This window comes from Bos indicus, chromosome 10, assembly GCF_029378745.1.
Source record: "Bos indicus isolate NIAB-ARS_2022 breed Sahiwal x Tharparkar chromosome 10, NIAB-ARS_B.indTharparkar_mat_pri_1.0, whole genome shotgun sequence".
Lineage (NCBI taxonomy): Eukaryota > Metazoa > Chordata > Mammalia > Artiodactyla > Bovidae > Bos > Bos indicus.
In genome coordinates, this window is record NC_091769.1 from 58,895,251 (window position 1) to 58,911,754 (window position 16,504).

A 16,504-nucleotide genomic window follows, 5' to 3' on the forward strand; every position below is an offset into this window, starting at 1 on the left:
TCCTCCCCCCATTCCTCAGAGTGGCCCCAATCCCCCCCTCCCCATTCTAACTTCTCCACAGTGGCCCTGTTCACCATGTCCCTTACAGCCAAAGTACGAGGTGACTCTGCTAGGTCGTCCCAGCCCTAGAGGTGCTCTTGTTTGTAATTCCCAGTGTTTCAGCCTCACAGAGTACTGTGAGAATTTTTATGCCAATCAGTTCAACTGGAACGCTCATGAGGTCTGAAGTTTGTAAAAGACAAAGATTTCACTCTTGGGGCGGGTGTGGGGGTGTGTGAGGGCACGGTATTGAACCAGGGAGGTTGGGGAGGGGACAGGGAGCGGAGACGTTTGCAGGAAAGCCTTGTTGAAATCGTGGAGGCTGAGGTGGACTATGACCTCTGGGTCACTGGAAGAAAACTCCTCCCCAGGAGGGGATCACGGCTACAGCAGCAGCTCTGAGTCACACAGTCAGAAAGGCATTAAAGATTGGAGGCAAATAGCCATTACTACAAAGGATAAAATGGCATTCTCCTCCAAGTACCACCTGGTAGGCCTAGCATGCTGGGCCAAGGCTGCCGTTGTTTGGCTTGAAGCTTGCTTGCTGGGAAATAGGGGGCTTGCCATAATTTTGAGTTAGGAACAGGTGGAGATGGGAGAGGCCTGATTGGGGGTTTGGAAAGTGGGCCTGGCCCCTCTTTCCTCTTGACCCTGCTAATGGTTGATGATTCGGCCTCAGACAAACCTGCTTCCTTAAAGAGGGTCTCAGGCAGAATAATTCGGATTAGGTGACAAGATGAACTTTGGAATTCCTTCCAGGTCTCGAGGGCTGGGATCCTAGGGCTCCACAAGCCCCATTCCCACCACATACCTGTTCACTGGTGTCTCTGGAGGGAGGTGTATACATAAGAGTTGTCATGTGGTCCTTTTGGAAAAGAGTTGAAAAGACTTGACTTCCCACTCATCTTCAAGGTGAACCTTCCCTGCAGAAAACAGCTCACAGTTCAACTGGTGCACCGGCAGGAGGTGATAAATCCTGACCCAGGAGACCAACCCCAAAACGTCTTTCTTCCAGCATTCTGAAATACTTTATATAAAATAATTGTACTGTATTTTAGAGGTGTATAAACATGAGTTTGAGAACAGTGGTTCCTAAGAATTCACTTTACAAACAAAAATATGAAAAAAGGTGGTGGCGGCAAGGGCAGGCTGCACCAGGAACAGCATTTTTCCTTTTTCTAAGATATTAAGGGAAAAACCCAAACTCTGATCTGTGATCATTGTTTCATGTTTAGCAAAACACTTTAATGTAAAAAAAAAAAAGGGAAAAGGATGTAATCTCAGCATAAAGGACAGACCTTTTACACTGAATTTAGCTCTATGAAAAAAGGACCTCATTGTCCTTATTTCAGTGAGAAGTTCACCACGGAAGGACACTGGTCCATGATTGGCCCTGGGGCCCCCTGGTTTAGAGGAGAGAGTGTCCTTTGATGGTGGTCACTGGGTCCACCCCGCTGCTCGTTTGCCTGTTTTAGCCACTAGCCCACACTACAGAGAACCGACGGTGATGGCTCCCTCCTGCCACCCACTGTGCCATGTGGATGTGGGAGAGCGAGACTCATGAACACAAATCAAACCTATAGCCCTTCTTTTCTATTTCCTTCCGACTTCAGAGAAACAGTACAGTTCCTCTGCTCCTCAGATTCTTTCCCTTAAGGCCTCTTCTGCCATAATGGCTGCCCAGAGGGTTGCTGTTAAAATAAAACTCCAGTGTCCACTCCCCTTCCCGGCCCCAGTGACACAGCACCCCCACCCCCCCCCCCCACACACACAGAGCCCCCCATGCCAGTTTTTATTCTCTGCTGCTTTGGAAATGTGTGGTCTTTGCCTTACTGCACCCTACTGCACCACCACTCCTCAGCCCCAGCCCCAAGCCCCTCTTTAACCCTCCTGTTATCTAGCATCTATCCTTACCCCTCTGGAATCACTTGAAAACTTGAAAAGTAACTTTTGGAAATCAAGGGGTCTTTTCTTGGTTGTCCTCAAACTCAACTTGTGATCCTTAAAATGTTCCTGTGCTCCTATAAACAAGGCTCTGCCTGCCTGGCCACGTCTCATTGTGTCCCTTCTCTCTTTTCTCACTCTTCTCTCCACTCCCCAAACCTCTCTGCTGCCAGAGCTTTGTGACTGACGTTGCAGCCTGCTTTCCCAGAGCCACAGCCAGAAGAGGACAAGAGAGCCCTGACTGGGCTGGCACTTCATTCACTCTTTCTGGGAAGTGCAAAGATGTGGAGACAGTGTCAGTTCCGTCTGGCAGCATCAGTCGTTCTGAGCTTGGTCTTGGTTTATCGGCTTTTATTCCGTCTCTCACCTAACCCCAGCTTTCTGTACCCAACACCAGTGCCTCCCTGAAAGCCTCCCAGGTGGACACTACCCTGCTGCCTGCTTCTGTGGGCGGGAAGGATAACACTACATGCTTTGCTGCCCTTTACGGGGCTCCCCAAATCCTGGTGTTTCAGTTACCTGGAGACAAGGCAGCTGGCAGGAATTCTGTGAGAGAGGGGCGGGAAATTAGGAGAATGAAAGTCAAGGAAGATCCCTGGTGGAAACTGAGAGAAAAGTGACCAGACTGAAGCTTGTCTAGACTTTTGAGTAACACGTTGGCTAATGTTTCGCCTGTCCTGAATCACCCTGGCATTACCAACAAAGAATAATGCATGATCCTTCTTGAAGTAAAAGGAATTTAGTAACACTTCACAGAAAATTCTACTGTAAATATTGTGCCCTACCTCAAAATATATTTTTTTTTTATAAGGAACGTTGTTAATTCACTGCAAGCCCACTCAGCCACTGAAGAATTTAGGGTATTCAGCTGGAGAGCTTTGTAATGAACAAGTAGCTCAATTATTCTACTTTCATTATACAATCAGACATTCTTTGGCATCAAGGAATTAGAGCATATTTTCTCTGGCAAATGGCAACAATTTGAAGACATATCCTACATAAGTGGTTCTTGAGTAAATGTAGCTCCATTTTAAAATAGGGATTTCCACATGATTTAACCTCTTCTGGTCTGGTCTCAGCTGGTTCATTCAAGGACCAGGGAGAGCATTATTTAGTGAAGACTCGCCAATTTTGTGTTTAAAATAATTTGCACAGACAGTCAACAGTGTTTTGCACCAGGCATTGGACCACTAAAGTTTGTTCCCGTAACTCAGCGGATTTGGCCCCTTCCCCTTTTCCATCCAGCGCTCCTCTGGAAGCTGACCTTTCTACCTGAGACTACCATGGCCTGTGGAGCACTCAGCCCTAGCAATCCCGGCCTCTCCTCAACCCTGGACTGCCAGCCAGAGAGCCTGGTGACTGGAGACTAGGCCTGTGAGGGCTAGAGGACGGCAGTCAGGGGAAAAAAAAGAAAAAATTCTTCTCTTGAGGATAAAGCTGCCCTCCACCCACACAGAGGGACCTCAGACCTTTTCCCAACGTACATGTATAAGCAAGCCCCCACTAGCCTACGCTCCTTTGGGCAGTTTAGAAAAAGGTGTCGCATCTGGATGGACCCAGGACTAGGCAAGAAAGCAGGAGCTGGATTTCATTCCCACTTGGCCCCTGCACCTTTGGCCCTAAGTAAAGAGGTCTTTTCCTTGGCCTTTAACATTGTTCCTCCTGAATCAGAGGCTGACGAAATAGGTAAGACCAAGAAGCAGCTTAAATCCACACAAGTTGGATATGATTGGCCCCTTTTGGAAATGCTCAGAGCTTTCTACAGATTTGGGGATCCCCAAGGCTGCTTGTCAGCCTGAGCCATTACTGCTCCCACACAGAGTGGTGGGTTGGTTGAGGTGATCGCCAAGATTCTAGCATCATGTTAGAGATACGCTACTTTTACAGCCAGTGGTGGTGGCAGAATGACCCCCACCAGAGAGTTTGAGTTGAAAGGGAGGTGCTGTAAAACTGTTGCCTCTGAAGTATGGTCTGTCCAGGCCAATAAATAATCTGGTTGGGGATGATTTCTCTCTTTGCACACTGCAGGGATTGTGAGATGAATGATTAAATCTGTGCAATCCTGCCTGAAGGAGGGAGAGTCCCCTCCCCCACCCTCCCCCACCTCTTCCAGTTCTCTCCTCTTTGACTCTTCTTGAAAGAAGAGTCCACACTCGCTGCTCAGCAGCTCCTCTGCTCACCATCTGACAGAATCTGAGTGGTGGCAGAGCAGCAGTGTTCTTCTAATGGTTGAAGCCACTAGCCTCCTCCTGCTTTTTCAGCTTGTCAGTATAGTGTTCTAAGCTTATGGCTTCTTGCTCCTGTCTTTACATTGCCCTCCTTGGACTCTCCAGTTAAATGATCCACTCCTGGTTTTCCTTCTACCCCGTGGCTTCTTTTCTGCTTCTTCATTAGTTCCTGAACCGAGGGTGTCCCTCAGGGTGGTGGCCTGCACCTTCTTTTCTGATCTCTGTGTCTATGCTGGAGATCTGACGTGTCCAGGAGTGGCTGATGCCCAGGTTTGTCTCTCCAGGTCCTGATCTATCTACAGATCTCTAAGCCCACAGCTCTTGACTGCTGACTGGACTGCCAGCCCCTCAACCTGTTCAAAGTGGTCATCTTCCCCCTCTATTTTGCTCCTCTTTCTGGCTTCTGTAGATAAACACTCTGCACCGCCAGGGGCAAGGACTTCAGGGTCATGCTCCTAGGCTGGACTCTGGCTCTGCACTTTAATGGGTAGCCTTGGAGGTAAGGTCCCTGGTTCTCAGGTTCCTTGTAGGCTACCAATGCTCCTTCCATAGTAAGAACTTGCTAGATGTTGATCACCTTGTCCGTTTCTTCTTAGCACGAACATCTTTCCTATAAGGGGGTTTGCCTCCCTGGGTGCTTCCTGGGAAACTGAGTGGGAACCTCAAGTAAACAGAGACCGAGGGGTTAGGAGAGCGGGCTCATAGGGGAAGGCACCATTCAAAAGACGTTTTTGCAGTTACCTAGTTGTTTAACATAATATGTTCTTTCCCTTCCCCTACACTTCCCCAGATTCATGTCAGTTCTTCTGAACCATCTCTCACATTGGTTGCCTCCTTTCCACCTTGAGGGGAAGTTATCTAAGTCCATGTGACCAGTCTCTCTGCCTTGAGGCTCTGTCCAGTCCATCTTGCCCACATGCGGCCTCCCTGCTTGAACACCTGCAGTGACCCCACCCCCACTCCACACCTTCACTTTAAGGTTTCGGATCTGCCACCAACCTAGTTTTCTGCCAGACCTTGACTGGCTCAATCACAGGGCATGCTGGGGTGAAAGCGGCACAGAATCTTGCATTTGGTGGGAAGGAGAGCCAGTGTTCTACCCAAGGGCATCCAGTCTAGAGCTTTGGGGTCCTGGCAATGGTCAAGGTGAAGTGCGGGCCTTACCTGCACCAAGGTGCTGAACTCTTGCCCTCGTCATGGCAAGTCTTGGGCAGGGAAGCAAACCTGTGCCCCACAGAGCCAGTTAGAAATCAAGGCACTACAGGAGGACCAGCTGGAAATCAAGACAGACTCAGGGAATGGAGAAAGAATTCCGGCCTCCATGTGGAGAGCAACATGACAAAGGAGAGGGAGGGAAGAAAGCAGGGCTGTGATTCTGGGCTTTAGGCAGTAAGATGAATTCTGGACTCTGAAGGCAGAACCTCAGCTGTTTATCTTTCTGTTCCCCGGCTCTAGGTGGGAATCTTGCAAATTCTGCTTGTTTATTTGGTTTTACACCTCTCACTAGCTTTCTTTCCTCCCATAGATGGCACTGGGTCCTATGAAATCTTTTACATCATCTGACGAGCAGGAATTCTCACAACCAAGACAGAAGACAGATGGGTGATGTTTTGCCATAAACCTCCATCTTAGGTACTGAGCACTATACTCAGCCAGTGCGAGAAAACTTTTTTCAACTTTCTTGGAGATTTTAGGAATAATAAAATACTCTTTATCATTTTCATTTGGCTAAAATGCATTCTTTTTCTCCTTTAAAGAACTGCAGGCAGCTCCCTCCATTTCATAACCGTTAAATAAGTAGTCCACCACGTGCTGAGAATTTAGCTGCCCACCACTCTTCTGGTCCCCTAGCTATTCCTAGCAGCTTCTATGTAAGCATCCTGGATTTCATTCTGGATTTGTTCTTTAATGTCTAATAGCTAACATTTACTGAGTGCTTACTATGTGCCAGGCACTGTGCAAAGAGAAACACATTGTATCTTTCCCAAGTGGTTCCTGGGAATAATCTGAGCAGGAATGTGAGATAAAAGGAAACTCTTAGGAGCTGGGGAAGTATGGGCTCACACAGGATTGGACCAGCCAGGGATAACAGTCTTCAAAAGGTGCATTTGCAATGCACCCTCAGTTTCCCACCTGCTGTCTGCCTTCCATTCACTCAGCGCTGGGCCTGAAGTTGGGTGGTGGGGCAGGGCCAGGCCAGAGGAATGTGGGGGCTGCTTTCACTGAACCTTGCCAGCCTCTGCTGGGTCTGGTAGCAGGAATGTTGTATAGGATATTGGGGCACTGGAAAGGGCCTTTCTCAGGCTCCTCCAGCTCCCTGAGGGTTAATGATAAATCCCTTCAAAGGGGCCAGTCTTTATTCCTTGATTCACTGGAAAAGGGCTTAGAAAGCAAATAGCTCTAGAGAAGGTGCTGGGGTTACCTCCCATTTACAAGAAGAGACTCGTAAAAGTTTGACTCAGGAAGGCTTTCTGGCAAGGAGTGTGGAGAGGATGGTGTGAGAATCCTGCCTGTCTGAGGGGAGTAGGGAAGAAAGGGGACACAGTGGGCAGCTGAGAGTTCAGCAGGCAAACCTGCCATCTGAGCATGGCTGGGAGCTCCAAAGCACCCAACCAGCTGAAGGTGGAGGGTAGTTTGCAGCCTTACGTGAGAGGAAACCCAAGAGTGATGACAAGCAGAACCAAGCTGACATCCCTGTGGATGAGAGCAGGGCTCTTGTAACATGAAGCCTGCGGTTAGAGTCAGGGGCAGGGCCCCTGGGGAGAGCTGCTCCATGCCCAGAATGATGCCAGGGGAGCCATCTACTCACCTGGGGGCCCCCCTTTCCCCCAATTCATGATTTGAGAAGGAATTCTTTTAAAATGTTTTTGGAAATGTGTATAAACTGCAACAAGGCACTTGAAATGTAAGGACTTGTGTATTTAGTAAAGTGCGAAGTAAATTACCTTCACTGAAATGAATTAAAGCACCATAGAAAGTAGGATTGTCCCCACCAATTCAGTATGTCTCATTACTAGGGAGCTGTATCCCTACCCCTCCTCCCACAAAGAAAGTAACTAACCCCAAACCCTAGTTCCACAGCAACATACCTATTTCAGAGAAATCCCTCCCCACTTAGTTCACCTTCCATTTCTCTTGACAGTGCAAGAAGGATGCTGGAATCCAGTGGGGTGTGTGTGTGTGTGTGTGTGTGTGTGTGTGTGTGTGTGTGTGTGTTGGGGGTGGGCTTACCACCATTACTTGCAGATCCCTTTGTTGAAGGTTGCCAAGAAAGGTTGGGAGATGTCAGAGCCCCCTCACTAACTGTGGCCATATGCTAAGTGGAGGGCCAGCTGGGAGAAGAGGGCACAGGGCTCAGTAATCCCCTGCCTTGATTTAAACAAATGGTCAGTACCCCGGGAGTTGGGGGCTGGTTCGGGAGATAGGGGTGTCCCATCAGAAAGGCAAAGCAGAGACCAGACTGAGGGCAAAGAGGCTGCTGTCAGCACTGAGAACAGTCTGAGTTTAACTGGAAGTAGACTGTTGGGTCAGGGGGTCAAATCAGGGCTTCTGTTTCCAGGAAGGAAGGGATGGAGGGTGAGGGGAGGGGAACAGGCTGGGGGATACGTGACCGCTATCCATGTAGTGGGCTGCAGAAGCGTGCGCGGCGGGGTGGTAGAGCTGGCATGCTTATTAGACAGCTCACCCAGACCGAGGAAATGGGGTCAGATGAATCCCTACTCAGTACTAAACACTTAGGCCCCGGGGAACTGCAAGGAGTTATGGTGGAGAACCTGACTTGAGTAACAATGTGGAATGCTAGGGGTCAGCTCCAAGGCACCAAGGCCTAAGTTAGAAAGCTTGGGATAGACAGTGAGTTGGTACCACGCTTTGAACTGTAGACAGGGCTGTGGCTACTTGAACAAAAATCCTTGTGTCAAGACATGATTGGTCTGGGAATATGGCAGGACTGAGAGCTCAGGTAGCTCAGCTGTCAGGCCCTGAGGAGCACCAGGGAAGGTGGGGGCTGGGGACATGAGGTGAAGGGTAAGCGGCAAAGTTCACTGTCCATCTACTAAGGGCTGCAGACTCCAGCAGCCCAGGGATTAGAAGATGAGTAAGACATGGTCCTTACTCTTGAGGGGTGCATGAATTTGGGGGAGAGATAGGTTGGGGAAAAAAATAGAGACTTTAGCACCTTGAGATGACTTGTCACATGCATGGTGCTTTTAAACTATTACATGAAAACAGCTTTCTACTACTTAGTATTTTACTCCAATAACACTCTTTAGCTAATATATCAACTCTTTACTAATATATCAAATTCAGTTATCCATGGACTATTTCACTGAGGCATTGAACTTTTTAACATTCCACCTTCAATTCACACCCCACCTCGAAGATGTCAGAATTTCCTATTAGTTACCAATAAAATCAAGCTGGCGACCTGGATCTGCTTTGGGTTGGACATCCAGAAGGCAGTGCTTTCGTTTCCTTTAATAGGTTTAGCCCTGCATCATTGCGGATTATCAGGAGTCAGTATGATAATTACTTTGGGGGTTTTAACTGAACAGTTAGAGGAGGGGGTGCCATTTGAAAGTAAGAGGGAGACCCGCAGGGGCAGAGTTAGGGCCAAGGTGCTTGTGGCTGGGAGAGGAGGAGGGGCCTGGGGAGCCAGTGTGGGAACAGACACCTTCCAGCAAGGTTGTGTACCAAAGCCTGAGCGGCAGCTGTTTGAGAACTGGAAGAGGCTCACTGCAGCTTCAAGGAAGCAGCATCATGAAAAGCCCTAAGTACCAGGGGGCTCTGTTTCCTGGTCACTTCAAAACAGACCTTCCCTGGTCTGCTAAAGCAATGTAAATCTACATTGCTTTAGCAGTGCCTCTTGGAAACAATCACACTTAACCCCGTGGCAGTGGTTAGCCCCTGTCTCTCTTGGATGACAAGGCTGTGTTGTTTTCCCTTTCCTTGAAAGTTATATTTTCTACTCTTTTGATTGGGATTGGTCTAGGGAATTGGAAAGGGCAGGATAGGCAAGGAAGACTGATAAATTTCCCAGCTCATTCCCAGAGGGTCTATTTTTCTTTTGGAGTGGGTGTCATCTAGATGAGTTATGTGTAGGAGGAACATGCAGGGGCAAACCCTAACGGTTGTTGACCCTGCCCTCTCCTGATCACTATATGGATAGAAATGATGGGTGGGATGGATCGAAAGCCTTTTCTGCTGGGATCACCCTTGGCAAGACTGGGGCAGCACTTCTGTCCCCTCCAGAGGCCTCCTAGAGGTGTGTTCTGAATATGCCACTGCTTACCTCTCAAGATGTCATGGGCATGAGGTCTCGACTTCTTGCTTGTATGTAAGCCAGAATATCTCCTCTGTGTGGATCTCTTCCTTTCATTGCCTCCTGGGTGGTTTTCATCAGCCTTCCACTGGATGCCTGCTGCATGCTTTGCTGTTGTTTAGTCGCTATGTTTACAAATCAACGAATCTCCTGCAGGATGAAAACAATTGGGAAACCCTGAGTGGGAAGGAGGCAATGGTGTCGGAAGCACGGGCAACTGGAGAACATTTGTTCCTTTGAGGAGGATTCCCTTTAAGCTAACTGAGGACTGATGCCCTTACACAGTGGGCTTTGGACATGCCACGTGGTTACAGCACACTTGGCTTCAAAATGCAGTGTTAGAGTGAAATAAGCACTGTGTACTCTGCTGGCTGAAAACTGTGGTTCAGGCAGGAACCAACCTTTAAAGGAGGGAAACAAAAACCAACAAAACAGGTTCCTGAAGACAGAGCAGTTTAGTTTAGTGCTTTTTGGCCTTTATCTTAGCCCACCTCATTTCAAGATGTGTGGCTGTCCCAGGCTTGAGCAGGTGTGCATAAAGATGGGGCAGAAGAGAGTGCTTCCCTGCAGATGAGAGGTGGCTTGATGGGGGGATGTACAGGGAGAATGGGAAGACAGGGAAAGATTGACTCAGAGGTGGATCAGAGAAGGGAAAGAGAGTAGTTTTAAGATAATTTTGCTCAGTTTATTTGTATTTTGCTAAAGCAACATTGTTGGCTTATAATTGTGTTGCAACTATTAATTATCTCCCTTTGATCTCTCTTGAGGAGGATTAGAAGATTCTAGAGCTAGTCTACAGGGAAATTTGTTTAGTGTGGATATTAATGTATGTGCCTTGTGAGGACATGTAATGCTCATAAGTTCAAGAGCACCAGACCCTTAACTTCTGTTTGCTTCTACATTTCCCTACCACAGCATATTCTTCTTTTGCTTCCCATTCCTTTTCCCATTTTTTTTTTCTCACCCAGGAAACTACTTAACAGATGGGTATAATACCAACTGCGAAAGAGGGTCAATGAGGGCCAGACAATCTATGAAGAGAACATCATGGTTCTTTCTCCAAGAAAAGCAGTGAAATTGGATTACGTGGTGGTTCTTATCAGGCTGAGCTCTTTTGTTACGTTAATTATCATACAAATTGCAGTCCGAGAGCTCCCTGCCTTGAATATCTGGCAACCAACAAGATGGGTTTGGACATACATGCTTGCTCTGGAGACCAGGGGTGGTGGATGGGCTCTTTGTTGCGGTCTTCAACATGTCAGAGCAAGGTGCTGCTGAGGCCTTTCTGGAAGGGGGTTGCTGTTGCTCCCCCAATGGCAGGCTGGTTTCCAGAGTGTTGGTATGACCAGAGCTTTGGGGACGTGGGGTGGGTGGAAGCCATATTTCCTGTGGCGGGGTGGAGAAGGAGGGGAGAGAAGGGGCGTTCTATCTAGCAGGAGAGAAGGGGCAGAGGGTTGTTACAGGTACATTATCTAGATAGTTGGATCAGGTCTGTTACTGGTGACAGGGACAAGGGCGAATCTTCCCTGAGCACCCAAGAGATACGCTGTGTCTGGCCTTGCTCTTTAGGTAATCATTGGAGAGTATGCCTGTGGACAGATGTATACCCCCAAAAAGCAGGGATACAATCTGGATGGGGGAGCAAGGTGTTTTAGAGGGATTTTTGCTGAGTAAGGCTGTGATGATGTGCCTAAAGGGGTGATGACACGTGATGTCTTAAAGCCTTCATCACTGCCAGGAGAAGGTGGGACCAGGAGGAACTGCCGTTAGGGAAGGCAGCAATAACGTGAGCCTTGAGGCCTGCCTCTGTGTCTCAGATCTTAGCATGCCAGAAGTCCCTGTGGATTTCAACAAGAGTTTGGAGTCCAGAGAAGCAATCAGCACAAGGGCAAGCTTGGTTGCAGTACTTCTAGCCAGGATGGACAGCCGTCTCTGGGAGAGACACGTCCTCTCTGCACCTTCACCTCACACCTCCCAAAATGGCCCTGAAGTTCAATTTGAGGCAGGTGTGTTCTGCTGCCGTCACTGTCCAAACCCTGTTCTTTAATAGCAGCCACTGCGCTGACAGCTAGAGGAGACTTTTCCGGGGCGGTGGCTCCTCTGTGGCCCTCTGGTACTCTGGCTTTTAAGAGTAGCTTTCTGCCCAGCACACAACATTGGCAAGGTGCCTTGTTTGGTACTGCTTAAGCTTTTACTAGTTGCTGTAGGCTGCCTGCATGCAGAGATGTCCCTTGAGAGAGGACCTCAAGCACTTGAGGCAGCCTCCATTCTTATCTAGTAGGGCATGCTCCTCTAGATAGGCCCTTTGCCCTCTTCTGGGGATATTTTCCCACAGAATTTGGCATGGGAGTTGCAGGCCACTATACTGGAATAGGAGTAGGTCCTATCCACTTTCCAGGATAGGAGTAGGTCCTCCTAACTAACTAAGAAGGGGGCTCTTCTATTTCTAGAAAGTGTCTTCGGTTTTCAGTCAAGAGAGGCAAGTCCTGGGGGAATTACTGGCAGTTGGGTAGGAGGCAATAGATGCAATAGGGTGCCCAGGTGGGAGTGGCATCAAAGAAAACTGCTTTTATCAATGAAAGGCACTGGAGGCAGCAACCACTTCTGCAGAAGATGTCTTGGGGCTCGATGTCTCTCAGTGTATACCGTCTCCCTACTCTTCTGGATTCCCAGCTTCCCCCTCATTCCTGAGGTTGGGAGATGGAGCTTATATGGGCTGAGCAGCACCACAGCAGTGGTAGAACCAGGCTGTGGGGGCTCTTTGGTCCATTCATCTGTGGAAAAAGTGGTCTGCTGCAGTGTAGGATCCCAAAAACACCAGATCACATTCCTTGGTGCAAACAGTTTATTTCCTGTGAAAAATGTCCTTTCAGTTTGGGACGCTTGTAGGAAGAGGCTTCATGGATCCAAGCCTATTTTCTTCAGTCACACAGGGTTGACAACTGAGTGGGTCCTTCACAGACCCGCTACATTTCTCACCTCCACCTAGGCAGGTGAAAGCCTGGAGCTTGGCCAAAGATTGGTATCCTGAGTGGTGCCTGAATCACCTTCCAATGGGCAAGAGGTGGCCAAAAAGACAGGCAGGGGCCTCATGTCACAGAGGTAGAAGCAAAGAAATCCAAAGCAAATGGCCACAAGAGTGGGGAGAGTCAAAGCAGAGCCAAAGGAGTTGAGATTAGGGCAGATGGATAAGAATAAAGGTGGGTTTTATTTTCAGATTGGACTCCAAAATATAAACATCTGCAGAGCCTGCTCCTTTGGAGGGAACCAGGCACATGCGGTATAGGGCCAAGGAATAGTTCAACCTCTTCAGGCCCAGTTTTTTTTCCTTTGACTTGGAAGTTAACAAAACCATTTGATTGAGGTCTAAATGCAAAAGCCCTGTACAAAGTATGTGGAATTGGGGAAAGAAAAGTATAAGGTGGTCCCTGCCTTAAGAAACATGCAATCAACTTCATGGCCTCTTTCCCCCTAACCTCCTCTACGTTTGTCTCATTCCTTCAACTAAGGACCAATCACGTACTCGGGAATTTTAATTTCTCTTGCCTTTTTCTGTCCCTAATTGCTCTCAGATCCCTTCCCTTTCTACTTCCATTTCTTTCTTAAAAAAAAAAAAAAAAAAAGGCAATAAAGAAAAATTGGGGGGATTAGAAAGGGAGAAGAGACTTTAAGGGAAATCTTGGTGACATACCTGAGTTTATTCTGCAACACTCACATGCCCTATATCCATTTGACTCATAGCTTGGGCTGGGCAAAGTCAGCGTTTCCTTTCCTCTTATAATGAATTTCTGCTGAGCATTAGCCCCATTCCATTTGCACAGGTTGTAATTTTTTTTTTTTTTCCCAACTGCCATGTATCTCTAAATAAGTTGATACTGGTGGGTCTTTCATCTACTCTGTAAATGAATGATGAGATGATTGTAACCTAACAAAGATCAGCACAAGGTAATGAATGAGAGCCAGACCACTTCATCACCCCACCTGATGCTTCCATCCCACCTCCTAGCCCTGGCTCCACATTCTCCCACATAATGTGTTCATCATAACACTATTTAGGAGTCAAGACAGGCATGAATTCTTTTCTAATGGCAAGCACTTTGGAGGCTTGTTTAAATATATATATATATATATATATATATATATATATATAAATAATTCTAGGTATTCTTTTTATCTTACCTGAATCTTAACTCCAAGTCTTTGATCCCTTATTGCTTGCTTGCTTCTCACCTAAGATGGGACCAAAGAGAACTGTGAAGGATGGAGGAGGTAGGAAAAGAGATGGAGGATGGCAAGGTGTTATGAAGTCATAGAGTTAAGGAGTGTATATAGCTTTATTTTGCTCCCCTACATCACCTATCCTACCTGTTAAGAAGCTTCACATGCTACCATTCTTAGTCTTTCATTTAAAAATATATTCCTAAAATGTAAATGTCCCCTGGGAGGGGTAATACTTGAATGACAGCTAATTTGAGGGGAGAGTCTCTCAATGGGCAAAGTCACCACACAGTGGGAGAGAAAGAACCCCAAGGCCAAACCTTACCTACTTAACCAATTGTTTTTATTGCTGTCTCCTTGATGGTGCTGCACAGGGGAGAAGATAAAAGGCAGATTTGTACACCAGCCCCCTCCTCCCAGCATGGTACAGACCTGCAGCCGTGGCAGCTGTTCACACACAGAAATATCTGGCTGAAGCCTAAGATCACTTCAGTTTCCCAACTGAACATTTTTCCAAGTGCAGCATCTTTTTTCTCTTAATTTTCCTTTGAAAAAGACAAAAGTAGCTCCACAATTGCCCTGTCTTCATACTCCAAACTGCACCCAAGTTTACCTGGGACAGGTATATGTGTGTACATAAACGTACATCTCAGACCCCCCCATGAGGAGTCAAAGTTTCCGAGAGCCCCGTGAGGTTGTAACTCTCTCCCAGGGAATCAGCGGTGTTACTCCCTGTCCATGGGAGCGTACGCACAGATCTTTTCTCCTCCTCATGGTCCGTTTTCTATTTGTGATTAGTAATTGGCTTCTCTTGGTACGTTACGATCTATTACAAAAGCCAAACACTAAGAGGGCGAGCTGAAATGACAAATTTTGGTTATAATTTATGTTGGCCTCTGACATATATATTTTTTTTAATGATTTGGTCTCTAAGCAACTGATCTCTTAGCAACAAGAAGCACCTTTATAAAAGATGGCACACAAAGAGTGATTGCCAGAAAAGCCACCCGGTTCTTTAAACAGCAGCGCATCATTAGCAAAACTCACCATCTTCAAGAGTCCAAAACTAGAAGTGACCAGCAGACCCAGGTAACCTTGATATTTGCACATTATCCTGAAAGAAAAAAAACAACTCATGCAACTATTGAAGAGAACAAAATTCTTTGAGATATGTTCCTTTTTTGAGGTCTTGTTAGTTGGTCTTGGCTAACTTTTAATAGAATGTATTCTATTAAATAACTGTTTCTTGATTTTTAAAAACAACTTGGACTTGAATTTTGTGATCAGAAAACTGTTCACTTAAAATATTTTATTGGCATGAGGATGGAAGGGGGAAGCAATCTCTCCTTTTTCTGAGTTTATTTCTGCAGGTTTTCATTTGAGGGGAAAAAATCCACACTGTGGCAATATAGAACTGTGCAAGTATCACCCCGAATGGTATGCTCTGAGAGGGGGAAATACGTGAATTTTTTTCCTAGTGCATTTTTAAGCTGCTAAAATATTTAAGGAGTATCCAAATAATTTTACTTCTAAACTTCAGCTTTTTAATCCAGTTTCTATTCCAGTAGCAAGTGGTCTTTTTTTTTGCAAGTATTTATGGACCGGTTTTTCTCTTCTCTCTTTCATAGCACAAAAGCAAGCATTTTTCTATTTGTTTTCATTACCATCAGAAAAGATTCATTCCAAAGCTAAAAATAGAAATTCCAGGCATCTGTGCCTTGTTTCCTTTTTTTTTTCCAGGTACCCAGGAGTAGCTTTAAATCTTTCTAGAAATTTGGAGTTAGAGATGAGGAACCATTTTTTTCATCTGAACTCCGTCAATTAAGACTGTGTAATTATAATCCCACTTGGGGATTGCATAAAAAGATGTGTTGTAAGAGTGAAATAAAAAATTTTCCAATTGAACCTGGAAAGATTATAGAGATACCACAGATCTAAGCAAAGAGACTTTAGAAAATTTCAGTTTCAATAAATTAGACAAGTTGGGATGATGATACTTTGGTTTTTTATAACAATCGTGTGTGCCACTTATCTTTAAATTGAACCATGTGCTGACACCTTTTTGAAACCAGAAAATGGGATATTTAGTCTAAATACAGAGTTCAGTGGGTCAGGGCATTCAAAATCAGGACAGTCCCAGAAAATCTGGGACCTACAATTGCTCGGTTAAGAAAATGCTCCTTAATCAGCACAACACGATCATGCTTGATTTTAAAAGCTGCTTATGACTTGTGTTTCTGTTACTGCTACCAATTTCAGGCAGAAAGAATTCCTTCTTGTGATAGCTTTGCTTGGAAGTTAGCAGCTTGGGTATTTTAAATTGAATTGCAGAAAGTTTTTTTTTTTTTTTTTTAAGCGATGTGCTATGCAAGTACAGAGAAACATAGCTTTGTCCTTTAGAACTAAAGACTTACTGTACTTCTGGTCATTATTCTGGAAACTTGTTTGTGGATTTAAGGAACTTGGATAAATAACTATAAGATATAACTTGTGTGGACTGTGTTTGGATGTATTTCCATTTTACAGCGTACCACAGTCTCCTAAATATGAAGGGGAATTAAAATAAGTGAAAATATGATAACATTTATATTATAAGTGGTAGTTTTTTCAGTGGTTCTTTAAGATTTTTCAGATCCATTCACTATGTCTTTTGAGGGTTACATCTTCTACATTTTGTCTATGCGTAAGGAAACAAAGGGGCCCACAACACTATAGAGCTTGTCATTTTGTAATGAGCTGTCTGGCCAAGACAGAC

At 46.1% G+C, this 16,504-nt stretch overlaps 1 long non-coding RNA gene across 1 annotated transcript in view; it reads right to left on the minus strand.

The window, feature by feature from the left end:
• Nucleotides 1-9,084: 9,084 nt before the first annotated feature.
• Nucleotides 9,085-16,504, minus strand: part of LOC139185276 (uncharacterized) — a 218,476-nt gene continuing 211,056 nt past the window's right edge. The window contains exons 6-8 of the long non-coding RNA XR_011568888.1: nt 13,711-14,863; nt 13,223-13,427; nt 9,085-9,681 (exon numbers count right to left, since the gene is read on the minus strand). This is a non-coding gene — a long non-coding RNA (uncharacterized lncRNA). The remainder of the gene's footprint in view (nt 9,682-13,222; nt 13,428-13,710; nt 14,864-16,504) is intronic.